Source organism: Musca autumnalis, unplaced genomic scaffold, assembly GCF_047663935.1.
Source record: "Musca autumnalis isolate F117 unplaced genomic scaffold, ASM4766393v1 scaffold_5, whole genome shotgun sequence".
Taxonomy (NCBI): Eukaryota; Metazoa; Arthropoda; class Insecta; order Diptera; family Muscidae; genus Musca; species Musca autumnalis.
Window position 1 is genome coordinate 106,961,876 of NW_027412088.1, and position 16,860 is coordinate 106,978,735.

Genomic DNA, 16,860 nt, shown 5'->3' on the forward strand with positions numbered 1-16,860 from the left:
ATGTAGTACTTCTTTGGTGTCTAATCACTCCACCACGGCTGTTTTTTAAATGATATATCTCCAATACTACTGAACCGATTTCCATCAAATTTGCAGCGTACGCTCAATGTTTGCCATTGTTATGTATATGTTATGAATTTCGGAGGAGGTGGGGTACCTTCCCCCACCTTTCTTTTAAACGCTATATGTATAAGCCAAGTTTATGATTATATCGGTTTCAGCATAAATTTTGGGAGGCAATTGGGTACATATTTGAAGCCAAAATACCGGACCACGCCCACTTTTTTAAATATGTTATATTCTGAAAACTGATGACAACGCCCACTATTTGCAATTCATTATTTTTCCAAAATTACTGAACCTACTCCTACTCATACCTACTCCCTTAGGCCAAAATCCTATATATTTCTAGACGAATATAATATTTGCTAAACTTATGAATGCATTTGCTTGCAAATTAATTTTCGAGACAACGTTGGCTGCGCCCCCGATCAAGAAAAACGATATATTTACAAATTTCTTAAATGGTGAGGTTCAACGGTCCATCAGCCATGAAAAACAAAAACATATATGTATGTCTCAATAAGCGGGAGAATTTGACTTTACTATTTTGTTAACTTCTACAAATAGATCGCGTTAGGATAAAGACAGAAATGGTAATGGATAATAAATAGCAAATGATAAGCTTTATATTAATTAATAAGTTTCAAAATAGCGTCGAGTTTAATGATCGAAATTTCAACATTGAGCTAATTCGGTTCGTCCAAAACGCTTAAAACCCTTAAACAATTTATAAATATAGACATAAAAATGTTTCTAAACAAATCAGGCTACTCTATACAACTGTAACGCAAATACAAATACTTCTAAACACATTTTAATACGTCACGCTTCATACTACCGGATTGCAAAAATACCCATTTAAAAATTCCCAAAACTCGTAATAATATGACCCACGCAAAATCGACGAATTTCCTGCCATTTTGAGTATTTGCTTTAACAAGAATAAGGTCATGTTAGAATTACCGTAACTTCAGTTATAACGGTACAACTTTTTTTTGGTTTTTCTCTCTTAGCTAGCATATTTTCTATCTCTAAATGTACAATTTTTTTAAATTTTCTAATTTTTTTTTTGCGTTTTTTACAAAATGTTGAATTTGGCCAAACTGCGCGGCGCCATTGTGGTATGTTAGTGCTACACAGTGGACGAATATTTAAATCTGCCAGAATGCCGACTTCGGGACTGTAACAGTGTGCCTCCTCCTGACACAAGTGAACCATCTTCATGAGTAGACAACACAACAAAATGTTTTCGATGCAGTACCTGATTGTACCCGCCGCACACTGGTCGAAACCACTGATCTAGCGTCGCGAAAGTCCGATAAAAATTTTGTTTTTTCATTTTTGTTGTTGTAAATATTCATTCAGTTATTTACTATCAAATACAAGAAATTTTGCTGCATCAGATTAAAAAAAAATGTTGCTAAAAATTGTCTTCATATTTGTTTAAATGTTGAATAAATTCGTAATAAAACTGAACATAATTTATTTTTAATTGATGGAAGAGGGTGTGACTTTAATTGTAAAAAATAGTTTTGTGTCAGGGGGTACATAGTTATATAGCAATAAATTTTGAAAAAAAAAAATTAATTTGTATACGGTTTTTATTGGTTTTATGCGCTTTTTCCATAGAGTGCATCTTGTAAACTTGGCCTAACTTGGGTTCGATTATTTTTTGGGGAATTAAATTGAACTCTTTGGATACGAAATAACCACATTAGGGCTGCAAATATTTACAACTCTTCTGATAACTGCACTTTTAAAATATGGGATTTTGCTTGAAATTAATACTAACTTAGCTGGGCATTTGTATGTGAGCTATATCAAAATATGGACCTATCATAAGAAATTTTTGCAAGGAGGAGTTCTACCCATAGAGACCATACTATATTATAGCTAAATCCGGTAATAAATATGCGATAACAAGTAAAAATTCTGGTAATCGGTGGGTACCATAAAAGGGGGCTACATCAAAACATAAATCCACATTGAAAATATTTTGCAAGAAGATTTTACACGGGGTGCAAAATAACAGGCAAATCGGTTGAAAAATGTGGTCATGATTTTCAAAATACCTTAAATCGGGAGGTACGGTTACATGGGGACAATATCAAAAAGTGCACCTATGTCCATAATTTTTGGTGGAAATGTTTTGTGACCACTAGGAACCCTAAGTACAAAATTACAACTAATTTGCAACGAAAATGTGGCTTAAATCCTCCAAATACGGAAAATCGGAACGTACCGTTATATGGGGGCTATACAAAAACATTAGCCAATATTGTTCATATTTGGCACATTATTACCCACAGGCTGTGTTTGTGCAAATTTTCAGTAACATATCTCAATTCGTTTTTAAGATATTAATTTCAAGCCGCTAGTTCAGTGGTTTCGGCCACCGTGCGCCGGGAGCATCCCTGCAACGATCTAGTGGACAGGCTTCCCCACCCAGACACATCAGGGGAAATCTGGAGAGAGGATCTGGAGAGAGAGATACACAGTTATAAACGAGAACATCTAGATCAACGATCGTGTTAGGACGAGACCCAACTCATGCCTTGGATGTGTATTGATACCACACTACAGCCTGAATTTGTTTAGCTACTTAGCTAACCCCACTCATCGGTTTCCTGATTCTTTGGGGCGCAGCCAGTCCAGGTTGAATCTCGACACAGAGGAATCAGGGCTAGATTACAAAATAAAATATACGAACGAACATATTTGCATTACAAATAATGTTTTCGTACAATCGTTATATATTGTACACGTATAATTTTAGATGATACTTCGCAAAGATAACGAACTAAGACATCGCTCATCAGGGACGTACGCAGGATTTCATTTCGGGGGGGCCCAACTTGACCACAAATCATGAAAATTAACAATGTTGTGTATCGTTACGTAAAGCTATTTTAAAGAGGTTTTAATTTATTTTATGTATATTAAATATTGCCACAAAGTATATACATTCAAAAGAGAGAAAGATCACAATATTTTAGATACAATATTGAAATTTGGAACTGATTATAATATATCAGTCCTTGGATAACCCATATCAGACCACGTTCGGCATAGTCTCCTTACAAAAGTTTTTAACCAAATTCTCCAAGAGAACTGAAGCAATAACTTAAAAATCTTTCAAATTAATATTACCCATATAGATGTACGTTTTGTTGTATCCCAGAATTTTCAACCACATAACCTCTTATTTGGGTTCTAAATCCCGCAGCGAATAGCTTTCGAAACATTTTCTATATTCGAGCATAGCATAGTTTTTAAAAATATCGTCAGTAATATGGATTTTGGAAATGATTTTGTTGGGAGAACTTCCATGCAAAAAGTGGTGAAAATAGATCCACGTTCGAACGCAGTGATTGCATTCGCGAATATGTCGAATAGATATATACATTGTTTGGAGGATAAAAACAGTTCGATCCGAACATAACGCCGTTTCTTCTTTATCACACACTAACTTCAGTGTCATTAAAAAAGTTTTGTATTATTGTAAGAAAATAATATTTTATATGCACTTAATAAACACCAAAACTTTGCTATTTTACAAGAAGTGATAGAGTCCGTGAAAGCCAGCTAATAATTCAGAAAATTACATTAAAAAAAGAAAAAAAAAATATCAGGATCCGGGCGATGCAATCTACGACTCATAGATTCCGAATCCAACTCGCAGTACTGTTTGAGACTGCGCTAACACATGGTCGAAAAATATCTCTAAAAAAGCTCGGCAACATTTTAGCTAAATCCTGAAAAAATAGTTTAAGACGAAAAAATACATCTGATACATCAATGGTTGTTGTTGCCGCTTATTTCTATCTTAATTGTACGACTACATGTTTATGGACTCGATGACCTTACAAACTTTCCAACGACCAATCACTTCTGTCGGCACAGCGGATACAAACTTATGAAAATTCATAACTTTTGTTTTCTGGAAAACAAGTAAAAAGTAACAGTCGGGTTTGCCTACAGAGATATACCCCTCAGTCTGTGTGAGTTGGGACTTTTATATATAGACAGATCGAATACGGGCTACATCGCCAATTTTTTTCTATAAATTGTATAGCCAAGAAGTTTCAGAATTTGATATGTACGTAATTTTAGGATGTTTCGGTCAAATCGGATAATTGAAATTTTGTGTTGAAGGAATCTGAAGGAGTGAATCGATATAATCCATATTCGAACCTACTCTAGGTCTCGAAAAAATCGGATTGGACTTTGCTCAAGATTTTAGGGAAACATTTTGAAGTCTGGTGTCCAAAGGAAGTTTGGACAAAATATTGCGAGATCCAAAATTTGGACCAAATCTGTTGATCTATCCGAGAGTTATAATGGGCACGAGCCAGACAGACGAACGAACTGGGATAAATCGACTCCAAACTGTTTGACGCGTGTTTCGTCAAAACATATGATTAGTCTAAGAACATTATTTCGATAAGGTACATTTTTATCGTTAGCCTAATGACTGAGGGTTCAATCTCACGGTGCTCTTGAACCAACTTTAAATGAATGGAGCTTACAAGTGGGAAGTTTTTGTGGATTCTGAAACAGTAATGTTCATAGATTAGAAAAATCCAAAAACAAGAAAAAATCGATTTGTTCCTAGCTTTTACCATTTCTGAGATAGAGAAGTTCAGGTCACATTTTTAGTTTTTTTGTTAAGTTTTCACGATTTGCTTCAAAACAGTAAATCTTGTTGAAATGGGACTACAGAAAATCGTATAGCGGTGAAAATTCTTTACAAGATTGGGATTCGTAATTTTTTTACTTGGTTGTACCATTTTTGAGATATTATAAGTATAAGTTAGGAAATTGTAGTCCTGACATTGTTTTATAAGGAGACGATACAGTCAGTGAATTGTCCAAATTTGAACTTCTATATCTCAGAATTGGTAAAAACTACGAAAATATCATATATGAACAATATTGTAGAGAATTTTCACTGCTACAAAATTTTTTTTGGTTCCATTTTGATAGGGCTTGTGGTTTCCCAGCAAAACCTAAAAACCCTAATATTTTTTTTTTTGATTTTCTCATCTAAGCTTCTTTCATGTAAAGTTGGTTCAAGTTCATACAATACCATATAACGAAAGTTTGAGCATTAATTTCGTTTACGGATGTTTTCAGCTACAAATTTGTTACTGATAGGAAAAAATTCAGATGGGCACGCTATTTGTAGCAGATATTATCACTTTATAATGCACAACAATACATTTTTCTCCATTATTTTATCCCACTGTTTAGCAACAAGTTGATATAAAATAGGAATACAAAATGTTGATTATGGCAGTAAAACAATTTTCTAACTGGTTTTCGAGATATACTCCTTGATATGTCGTACATATTGTCCAATAGACATTTCATTTTATGTACTTCTAATCCGCACAATACTGAGTTTGTAAATGATTTGAATACAAAATGAGTTTAAAGCCTCAAGACCTTTATATTCATTACAGAATTCCAAAACACTGGCATGGCATAAAGAAGGAATTCAGTTTTACTGGAAGTTTCTCTAAAAAGAGTATTCAAACAAAAAAAAAATTGAATATTTCTTAGACAACTTGATGACAAAGTACATTTTCAGTACAGAACCTTCAGAACAATATCAGTTTTCATTTGAAATTTTAAAAACAAAAATTATTTTAGAGAAAAAATCGTAATAATTTGTTAAAGTAGCTCAAAAAATTGTAGTCGACCAAATCATTACGGGGGGCCCGGGCCCCCAGTGCCCCCCCCCCTTCGTACGTCCCTGTCGCTCATATTTTAATGTTGTTGGAATTTCCACCTTATACACGAAAGAATGACGACTGATGTAGGATGTCTAGGCCGATTTAGCCTATAAATTTATTTTTACCTCCTCTAAGCGAAACAGCTTGTGTCCCGTTTGATCAATCTATCTTATTTTCATTTCGTTTTCCTTCCGCTAGTTTTTCCTATCATCGCGTTTGGTTGACAATTGCTATATATCTAGTGTCGAACTAGTTACATGTGCAAGCCGGTATATTGATGTAAATTCAACTTAAGTATTCCTCACACACTCATCTCCATGTACAACTAAACATTTTGAGTTATTCACACGCTTATGCATGCCATTTGCTGAGATATGGTTGAAGCAAAAGGCCAAATAAGCATTTGCTTTAAGGTATGCAGGCTATAATAAGTTGGCATTGATTAAGTGCTACCAACTGCCCCAAAATATATGAGCATCTTAGTGTGAAGCTTTTCAGGCATATAATGAATGTAGGGTGGTAAATATATTTCAGCCACTACAGTTTGTGGGATTAAAGTTGAATTTCGTTGCTATTGATTTGATATGGGCCATCAGTTCAGGATGAAAATATCACAAATCAAGGAAACCTGTAAATAACATTTTTGTTTGTAGCGATGTGAATTGATGCTGTTCGATGTGCAGAACCTCATTTACAGATACATACGTTTGTTGCTGTTGGGCAACATTTGAATATGATAAATGTTGTCTTAGGCATACATAAATTAAATTTTATTCGGGAATGATTCTACTGCATAAACTTGTACATCAAAAAATTATATATAGAGGTATAAGTACTTTGTAAATTCTTAGTATGAATTAACTTACATGTCTCCTAACAGATAATATAATAATAATTGTTCCACAAACATCCCAGATGGGACAAGGGAGACTTCTCTCATATCAATGAGTGCACGCCGATTCATATTGGCTCAATGATATGGGACCTACTTTTTATTGCCGAGTCCGAACGGCGTGTCTTACGACACCACTTGTAGAGAAGTTTTTCATGGCTTAAATACTCAGGAAATGTCGCCAGCATTACTGAGGGGGAATTTTGCACCGTTGAAAATTTGATGTTGCTTGGCCTGGGATTCGAACCGCAGATCTTCTGAGTGCAAGGCGGACGTGCTAACCATTGCACCACGGTGGCCCCTAACAGATAACTAATTATATAAGCCGATCGCCGATATATGTTTCGGGTTTTTTGATACAGAAAATTGGAGAGAAATTTTTTATTTGTGATGTACCCCATAACAGTAAGTGTGAGATATGTGGAATTTATTTATTTGAAGGTCAATATCTTTAAGTGAAATATTTAAGAATTAGATATCATAATTTATAACAGTGTATAAAATTAAACAAGTGAGCAATGGCTATAATGGGACTGGGCCTACTACGAGATACCATACACCACTACCTCTGTGCATAAGCATTTCACTGTATCCATTTTTAGGGACATACTATAGTTATCAGCCACCCAGACTTTAACCAGATGACTTAGGATAAATGTACATAGACTACTTCAAAACTATGTCCTATAGAAAACTCCAAGAAATGTGTCAATACGAGAGATACTAGAAAAGTTCCTAACTTAATAATAAAAACGCGAATATTTCTCATCAAAAGTAGTTTTATTGTTTTCTAAAGTATTCTCCAGCATGAATTATACACATTACAAGCGCTGAAACCTATTGTTGATTGAGAAACCTCCAAAACTTGATTTTTGAACGCTTCAACAGCAAATTCTGGCGAAGAAAATTGTTGACCACGCCTTTTTCTTGACGTGCAGGTATTAAAAGAAGTAATTGGGTGCCAAGTCAGAGCTGTACCTCGGATGACTCATCACTTCTACTTTTTGTCCGGTCAAACATGAACTGGTTTGAATTGATGTGAGAAGTCAAATTGTCTTAGTACACTATGTTTCTTCTCCCTAGTTCGTTTTTCGAATTTCTCCGAAGACTTCAGGCAAACAAATTGTGATGTACTACTACGTTTCTAAAGAATAGTCGTCAGATGCCCAGATTTTCCGAAGAAATAGGCGTCCATTTACTGCGAAGTGCTTCTCTTACGTACATTTGTTGGATTTGGCTCGTCTTCGAAAACCATCATGGCCGATTGCTGTTTTCCTCGAGCTCATACTCATCTTATAAGCGTCGCACCGTGGTTCAGAATGGTTTTTCCTGGTCAAAACTCTGTAACTTTGAACGGATAAATTTATTTTCACATTTATTTCTTTGTTCGGCTGGTAACACAATCAGCTTTCCGTTGAATTACGAACGATCGAATTCGATCAAGTAGTTACAGAGGAATTCAATGTCAGCCACCAATAAAAAAAAACATAAAAATACAAAAAATTATTATTTTTGTGTTTTTTCAAAATAGTCTGGCTTAATCCCATTGTTGTTGTTTTAATATTTTAAAACAACTAATTTATTTGTGGAAAAAGTTTGGCATTGTTCGCCAAGGGGTAAGGTAGGGAAGACTAGTTTCGATCCTCGCCACAGGATCTCATCAGTTCCCTGGTTTCCTGTTTGTGGATATTCTTCAACAAAAAAACTTTTTATACCCAAACATCAATCGTCAGCTCGAAGTATAAAGGTGAACAAAGAAAAAACTCCAATGTGAAGTCTTTCTTTGGCAAACTTACACAATCCCGACGAAACAAACCAAACCTTTCCCACTGTTATGTGTCGTTGAATTTTAACAAAGGCAACCTAACAAAATTGTGTTGGTAGCTTGTCACAGCCATAACCAACCATACAAACCGTTCCAGTGTTTCTCAAATAGAACGTTGGTGGCGTTTTTTATTGGGATAGCTGAAACAATTTTCAAAATAGTATGGCTTAATCCCATTGTTGTTGTTTTAATATTTTAAAACAACTAATTTATTAGTGGAAAAAGTTTGGCATTGTTCGCCAAGGGGTACGGCAGGGAAGACTAGTTTCGATCCTATGTCCGCAATTTTTGGTGGATAAGTTTTTTAACCGCTTTGAACCCTAAATGACATCCAAATATCTTTGAGGTGTTAGCTCTACTTATCACTTTCAAAAAATCCAAAAAAAAATGTGTTGGCCTATTTTGAAGTACAGGTAGTATAGAGTATGCCGCAAACAATTGCAAGTCGATCGCAGCAAAATTGGCTGAGATATGACCGTTCAAAGTGAAGAACCCATTGTGTTTTGTGTGTAGATGCGCAACTTAAAACGCGTTTTTCTGAAAATGGCATTTTTGAAGTCGGTGCTAACGATAGCTCGAAATCGAATGGAGCGATCTTTATATAATTTGGTGAGCTTATTAAATACATAGAAACAGATTTAAAAAAAAAAATTTGTTGTCCGATTTTTGGACAAAAAAAGTAAATTTTTTTCGTTTTTATTTTGACAGGACACATTTTTTTTTAAATCAATTTTTTTAAATTCTATTCCGCTTAAAGACAAGTTTATTAGGTTCTTAAAACGCACACAAAAATATACGAAGAATATACGAAGCTTATTCGTTTTCGAGCTATCGTTGTCACCGCAAAACGCTTTTACAAAAAAGGGGTTAACAGGCAACCATTTACCACAAAACTGTGCAATATTTTACAACAAAAATTGCAAAAGTAGTTTAAGATGTGCCTTTCAGCTAAAAGTAAGAACTAATTAAAAATATTGGTAGTTTCATTGTAAAAAATCATGAAAAATTAGTCATTATACCCTACACCACTATGTGGGGAGGGTATTATTATACCCCACACCACTATTTGGGAGGGTATTATAAGTTGGTTTTGCCCAAAAAGTTTGTAACGCATCGAAATAATGGTCGTAGACCCATACTTATATATACCAACATGAATGTCTCGACGAGCTGAGTCGATCTGGCTATGTGTGTCCGTCCGTCAGTCCGTCCGTCTGTCCGTCTGTCCGTCTGTCCATCTAAACTTTGTAATCACGCTACAGGTCGCAATTTTGATCGGATCGTCACGTAATTTTGGGTGTTGATGGGGGTCCCGGAGGGGAAGAAGCCTATTGATTTTGGTGATGGTCGGATAGTAATTAGGGGTCGGAATGAGCAAAAAAGTTATTTGGAGAAAATGTCTACATTTTATTCCAAAGCAAATATCTCAGCGTCTATAAGGGGTCTACAAAAAACAAAACCTGCAATGAAAGTATAAAATATCACCTTTACAACAATGTAACGTAGGTGTTCGTAGGTGGTCTAACAACGAAGATATCGCAATTGTCGCTAATAAAACCCAACTTTTCATTTTTGCGATTTTAGTTATAATTACGCATATCACACCTTTGGTTGGGGACCATCTAAAAGCAAAGCCCGACTAAGAAAGTAGAAAATCCCATCTTTAAAATTATGCAAAGTAGGTTGGCGTAGGTAGTCAAATAAAGAGATATCGCAATAGTCGGTAATACATCCCTTTTTTCCACTTCTTCTGCTATCACACTACAGGTCGAAATTTTGATCGGATCATCACGAAATTTTCTCACAGAGATAGAAGAATATTGATGTTGGTGATGTCGATAGTAGTCCAATATAAAATTAAATATTAATTATTTTGGTTCAGTTCGCCTTAAGTCATTTGGTATAAAAGCCAGATAGGTGAAAACATTCGTATCTCCCTAAAAGAAATGTTTTCAAGTGAAAAGATTATGCACAGAGGTAGTGGTGTAGGGTATCACATAGTCGGCCCAGTACCGACTATAGCCTTTTCTCACTTGTTTTTTGGTATGCACAACTAGGAATAACCCCTTAATCGAACTCTACCGTTTTATGAGGGTTATCTAAAACGTGGACCTACATGTGTATGTCCACAACTATTGGCGGAGTCGTTTTTTGAGCACTACGAACCCTATATGCTAATTTAGACCGAGAGCTGTATGGGGCATATTCCAAAACGTGGACCTTTGTCCACAATTTTTATTGGAAATGTTTTGTGACCACTTCGAGCCCTAACTGCCAAATTATAGACAATATGGTCCCGAAACGTAGCTAAAAACGTAAAAATACCGTGTGGTACCAGTACACCCATATACCAAAATATGGACCTATGTTGACAAGGCTGGTTTTAACTCAAAGGGGAAAATTGATGTCGGATTTTTTAGGCGGCACTCCCAAATTTTAGTTTTGTTAGATTTTAAGACTGCCAAAGTTTTAGCATAATCGGAATATGTTTATATGTGCCACTCGGGCCTCTAAATTTCCATAGTAATTTGTATGGGAACAAAGGTGCATTTTCAGGAAAATTCTCTAAAAACAGCATTTATGGCCCAATAGATGAAAATCTTTACCAGTCCATTATTGTGGCTAAAAAACTATTTCAACAATCATTTTTGACGATTAGTAAATGATAACACATTCCCCCTGACCGATTTTTATTTCCATAGTATTTTGTAAGGGGTCAATGGCGAATTTTCAGAAAATCGTTCAACAGACCACAATTATTGTCCAATCGATGAGAAAATTTTACCAGTTGATTTGTGTGGCTAAACACAAAATAATCTATAAAAAATTTGAAAATTGGCTGGATTTTAAAATTAGGCTGCATTAAGGGGCCCCAAATTACCTAATATTCGCCAAATATACTATTGGAGCAATATCAACATCTTACCCGATATCATAAAAAATCGCCTAAATATCCGACACAATTTTTAAAACCACTTTTATACCGAAAATCGGGAGGTACCGTTATACGGGGACTATATCAAGATATGGACATATGCTGACTATTTTTGGTGGGGAAGTTTTGTGACCACTGGGAGCCTCAAATGTGAAATTCAAAAATCCTCAAAACCGTTATATAGGAACTATACCAAAACGTGGGCCGATATAGCCCATCTTCTAACTTGACTTCCCTATGGAAAAAAGACAATCGGGTGCAAAATATAGGCTTCTAGCTCAATTGTTATGGTCGCTATAGTGATTAGAACAGACTGGGAGACCGACATAGATACATATATCGAATAATATGTTTATTATGATCAGGAATATAGAGTTGAACTTCTCTGTAAAAAACTTTTGTGTAACAAATACTTCTCTATTACTAAGTTGTTTTTAAGGCGGAAGTGGAAAGTACACACTTGAGCAATCAGACAAGGACTTGAGCAAGCAGTGTGTTTGAGAGAAAAAAATCTTCGAAGGATTTACGGGCCAATATGTGTAGACGGAGAATATCGACGTCGTGTGCACCAATCTATACAACGACATCAGTGTAGTTAAACACTTCAAAATACAACGATTGCGTTGGAAGCGATGATAAGCCCGCTAAAAAGGCGTATAAATAGGGGCCGCGTGGCGGTACACACTGAACTGGAAGGCCAAGGCTTCCATGGAGTAAACAAGTGGAAGACGAGATCGAAAAACACGATATACGAAACTGGAAAAGTAAGGCAACAAATAGAGGCGAGTAAAAATATTTTCTTAGTTCGGCTTACAAATGTTCTGTAGAGGACCATCTAAGTAAGAAGGCATATTTCATGAGTAGACCGTATTTAACTCTGAAAACTTAATTAAAAAATTAAAATGTTAAAAATTGCATTCGTATTAAACGAACTGTCAAGTTTTCTTAATCAAACGAACTCTCAAATTTTCTTATTATCTATACCAAGATCGAGTCTACATCATCTGGAGGCTGGGCTATCAATGACTTAAATTCTTTTCAAAAACAGGAGGTTAATATACCTTGATTGCAATATTCAAAACCGAATTTAAACATTTTGACACTTCACAATAATTTAATAAAAAGCATAACGAACTAAATTCTCAGCATTATTTTTCAGACGAACACATAGTTTCCAAAGAGAAGAAGAAGAAGAATAATTTATTCAACAATTGTTGACGCCTTTGAAATTCTTTGACAGAATCTATTAATACATGGTAGTAGGTTCATTGAATTTCTGTAAATATTCAATAAGAATATTTTTAGAAAAACACCCCTTTTCTTAATATTCGTTTGTTGTGGTGTTAAATCTAAGTGTTTCTGTGTGTGTCTGTGGTATAGAAGTGTTAACTGTGAATGTTCTTTAACGCGACAGGCAACAAACAAAGAAAACAACAAAAAGGGGCAAAGAACAACAACAAATGACTACGGAGAAAAATGAACGAGTTCTGACCCCAATCGACATTTTAAATATAAATCAAGTTCGACAAGTTACAGTTCATACACCTACCTACAGACATTCATCATCCGAATGACCCTTTTTGCATGCATGTGGCCATCCATACTCATGTTGTTTTTGTTGCTGTTAAGGAAGAAGAAAAAGAAAAGGTTTGCTGGACGTGATTTACTTGTTGAAAGTATTTTGTACAGTTAGCAGTTGGGAGTTAATTCTCGGTCTACTGGCTATATTTATGAAGTGTTTAATTTCAAACCATTTCACATGGCCTTTTTCCCTTCTTACCCGTAAAATTATTTTATGAAACGGTTAACATGTGTTGTAACGATATCCTTAGGGTTTCTTTCGATCCTTTCCTTAACCCAATCAATACGGCAACAGTTGTTGCCTTCCCCATTTTGATATGTCATGTATGTCATTTCACAACATTCAATGATATCCAGTCGATTTGAAATGGCCTAATGTTAGATTAATAGATATCAGTTGGCAAGTTCATCATTCAAATGAATGACAGGAAAACCCCCAATGTAACATTTGAAAAGGGAAATACATATTTTTAATAAAGCCTATGAAGGACGGTCCATATATTACCAAACATTATTCATTTCAATGACACATTTGTGAAAGTAAAATCAATTAAATTTCATATCTCAAAAAGACAAATGTTATTCCGATAAAAAAAAAACATACATAATTATGATGTTTTTCAACTTATAGAATTCGATGAGTTCTTACTTGTATCGTACTGACAGCATGCAAATATTTTGTTCTGGTAGTTTTTAGGAAAGTCGAAAAGTGAGCATCATTCCCATTTACATGAGAATACTCTATACTTAAAGAATTCAGTTTTTCACTAAGAAAACCTAATTTCAAAAACTGAAATGCCAATTGAAATTTCCCTTCTCCCGGGATCAAATCATAATATTGATAGCGATCAGTAAAATTTTTCCAAGGCTGTCAGTGCGTTTTGTAAACATTACTCTCTATAATAGAGAGTAATAATGAAGCTAAGACAATGGGGGAATATTCCAGACTTAAAGCAATCATAATAAAAAACAAGTAAGAGAGGGTTATAGTCGGACATGTGATACCCTACTCCACTACACCTGGGCACTATTTTCCAAGGAATTTATTATGTGATTGGGACATATTCTAGCCGTCCGGTCATATATACATAAATTGATATACATGGTAACATACCAAAGATATAGAACATACATACATATATACGCCGTCATTACTGGAAACGTAAGGTATTATTTTCCGTATTGTATAATGACCAATCGGGGCTTTTTCGCTACATATTATTAAAACAAGTTAGAAAGTATCAGTCAGTTGTGACGACGTAGATATACCCTCAGCCTCGGACACAAAGAAAATAAGTAAACTCAATACTTACAACGTCTCTATGGTTTTTTATATTTTAGGCCAATTTCTCAAGAAAAATTGACTAAGACCCCCAAAAAATTGTACCGTCGTAACAAAGACAACAAAGACAAAAATGCAAAAAAAATTAAGCAATCCGAAACGAGTTCTTAAATGGCACTCTTTCCAAAATTTGTTGGGGAGGCAACCAAAGGAGTGTTCCGATGTAGTCTATATTTGGACGTAATTCAAGTCTCTAAGAAATAATACGACGTACAAAATTAAGACCAAACCGGTTTCTCCCTTAGAGGGTTATCTTAGGCACTAGTCAGTTTAGTTGGCATCGACTCAGAAAAATGGACTTGCCCCAAAAAATAAAAAATATTTCCACATCCCTTTTTTGGAACAATTCGGTTAGTCCCTTCAGGAACTATCGTCCGAATAATCTTAGCGAAAAATTTTGAACTTTTGTAGGGGTAATTAACGGAAGGGGTAGACCGATATGGTTCATCTTCGAGCTTAAACTAAGTTTGGACAAAATGTACGAGATCTAAAATTTAAACCAAATAAGTTGATTCTTCGAGAGCTATCATGCGCAAAAGGCAGCCAGACAGATGGACGGACATGGGTAAATCGACTTCAAAATGTCTGAAATGGATTTCGTCCAAACATACTTGGGTCTAAAATCATTTTTTCGATAATCTCGTTGGTCTTAATGTATAAACAAATATTTCGTTCGGTCCCACGCCACTCTTTCCCGCCCACCCGACCGAGGGGGCCACCTCCCTATATCGTAGGGAACGCGTACACCCCATAGACCGGACTATGGAGGGTTAGTAGAATGATGGGATGACCGGCTACATATTAAATCAGCCGGCATACAGTAAAAGTAAACAAGTATTAATACACTAAAACTAATTATAATAAGGTTAGATGAAGAAGTACTAAATCACAAATCATGCATACGTGTCTGGCACTCACTACATACGCATAATAGCATTTTTTATCAAGTTTAAAGGGTCAGTAAACGATATAGATAAAAGAATTTTAGTCATAGTTTTCGGTGATTTTTATCGAATCGATCAATGAAAAAAGACCAATATTTCGAGGTACTATTACACTGTACAACACGAAAATTATTAACCATATTCTGACACCGCAGTGTGATAGAACACCAATAATGAGAAGACACGTGTCTCGCCGTTTTTCCCTATCTCATCAACTTTCGCTGTTATAGGCCTCCAAAGGTTTGAGGCTTTGATGTAGAAAGGGTTATTTAGTCAAGACTATATCGTCCAACCCGTTAGGGTTATATCGTCCAAAAATTGTGAACACATATAATCCATCAAGCTTCATCTGCAAAGTCAAAATCGCCATGGTCAAATTTCTTTCAAAATTTTTTCTCAAGTTTTGTTATACAGCTTTCAAACCGATCAAATTTGAAGCAAACAACCAGCTACAAAAATGTACCTCAGATCTCAATAAACATCTTTCTAGAATATACGAACTCTGTAGAAACGGATCTTAATGGTCAAAATAGGATTCTGCTCCATAGATATTAAACCGCTCAAAAGTCAAGAAAACAATCAACCACAATAGCGTAGCAAAGGCATCAATAAACAATTTTCTGGAATGTGCGAAATGTCTATGAACGTTTCTTAATGGTAAAAATAGCAAAAATCTTTTGAAAATATCCAATTTTTATACTTTTTTCTCCGATTCTGGTCCAAAGATACGTAACCACCCAAAAATTAAGGATACAGTCAAACACAAGAATTTACTTAAGATTTCAATAAACAACTTTTTAGAACATATGAAGATTTTAGGAATGATTCCCCAACGAAAACTCTCCGATTTTTTTTTTTTGAAGTTTTGTTCGAAGTTAGGGTTTATTGCGCTGATTACGGAAAAATATAATTTTCATGGGCCGCGGATCCGGTTCACCGGTTATTCTACCCGAAAGGTCAGATTTAAAAACCGCGTTAGACCCAGTTCTACTGAACCGATTACTGCAAAGGGGATACGTTTGAAAGTTTATGAAACACATAGTGTGGTCATTTTAACCTGTTCGTCTCATAATGTACTTACGCGGTTTTTTTTAATTTGACGTTTAGATCGCGATATCTCGAAAATGGTATGTCTTTTGTAAAAATCATGAAGAAAATTGTTAAATCTACAACTTTTACTTTAGCCGGCTTTTGCTAAATCTTACCGTTTTTGAGAAAAATTAAAAAAAAACTGAAAAATGCCTCCAAAAATGACCTTTGACCCCGAATAACTTTTTTGCACACATAGGATCTATGGGGACTTTTAGGACGTTGCTTCTAATGGTAAGCTCTAACTCTCCACCAAAATTCAGCTTTGTCGGAATTTTTGCTATTTCCCTCTTATACGCATGTCTATTTTGACTGGGCTATTAGTTCTATGCAAGAAAATGACAACAATAAAAACTGCTTGTATGTTAGGCAGTAGCTCAGTTATCCAATCGCTATATTCATGTTGGGTTTCAAGATTATTTTCGTAGATTGTCTCCTAGAAATAAAAATT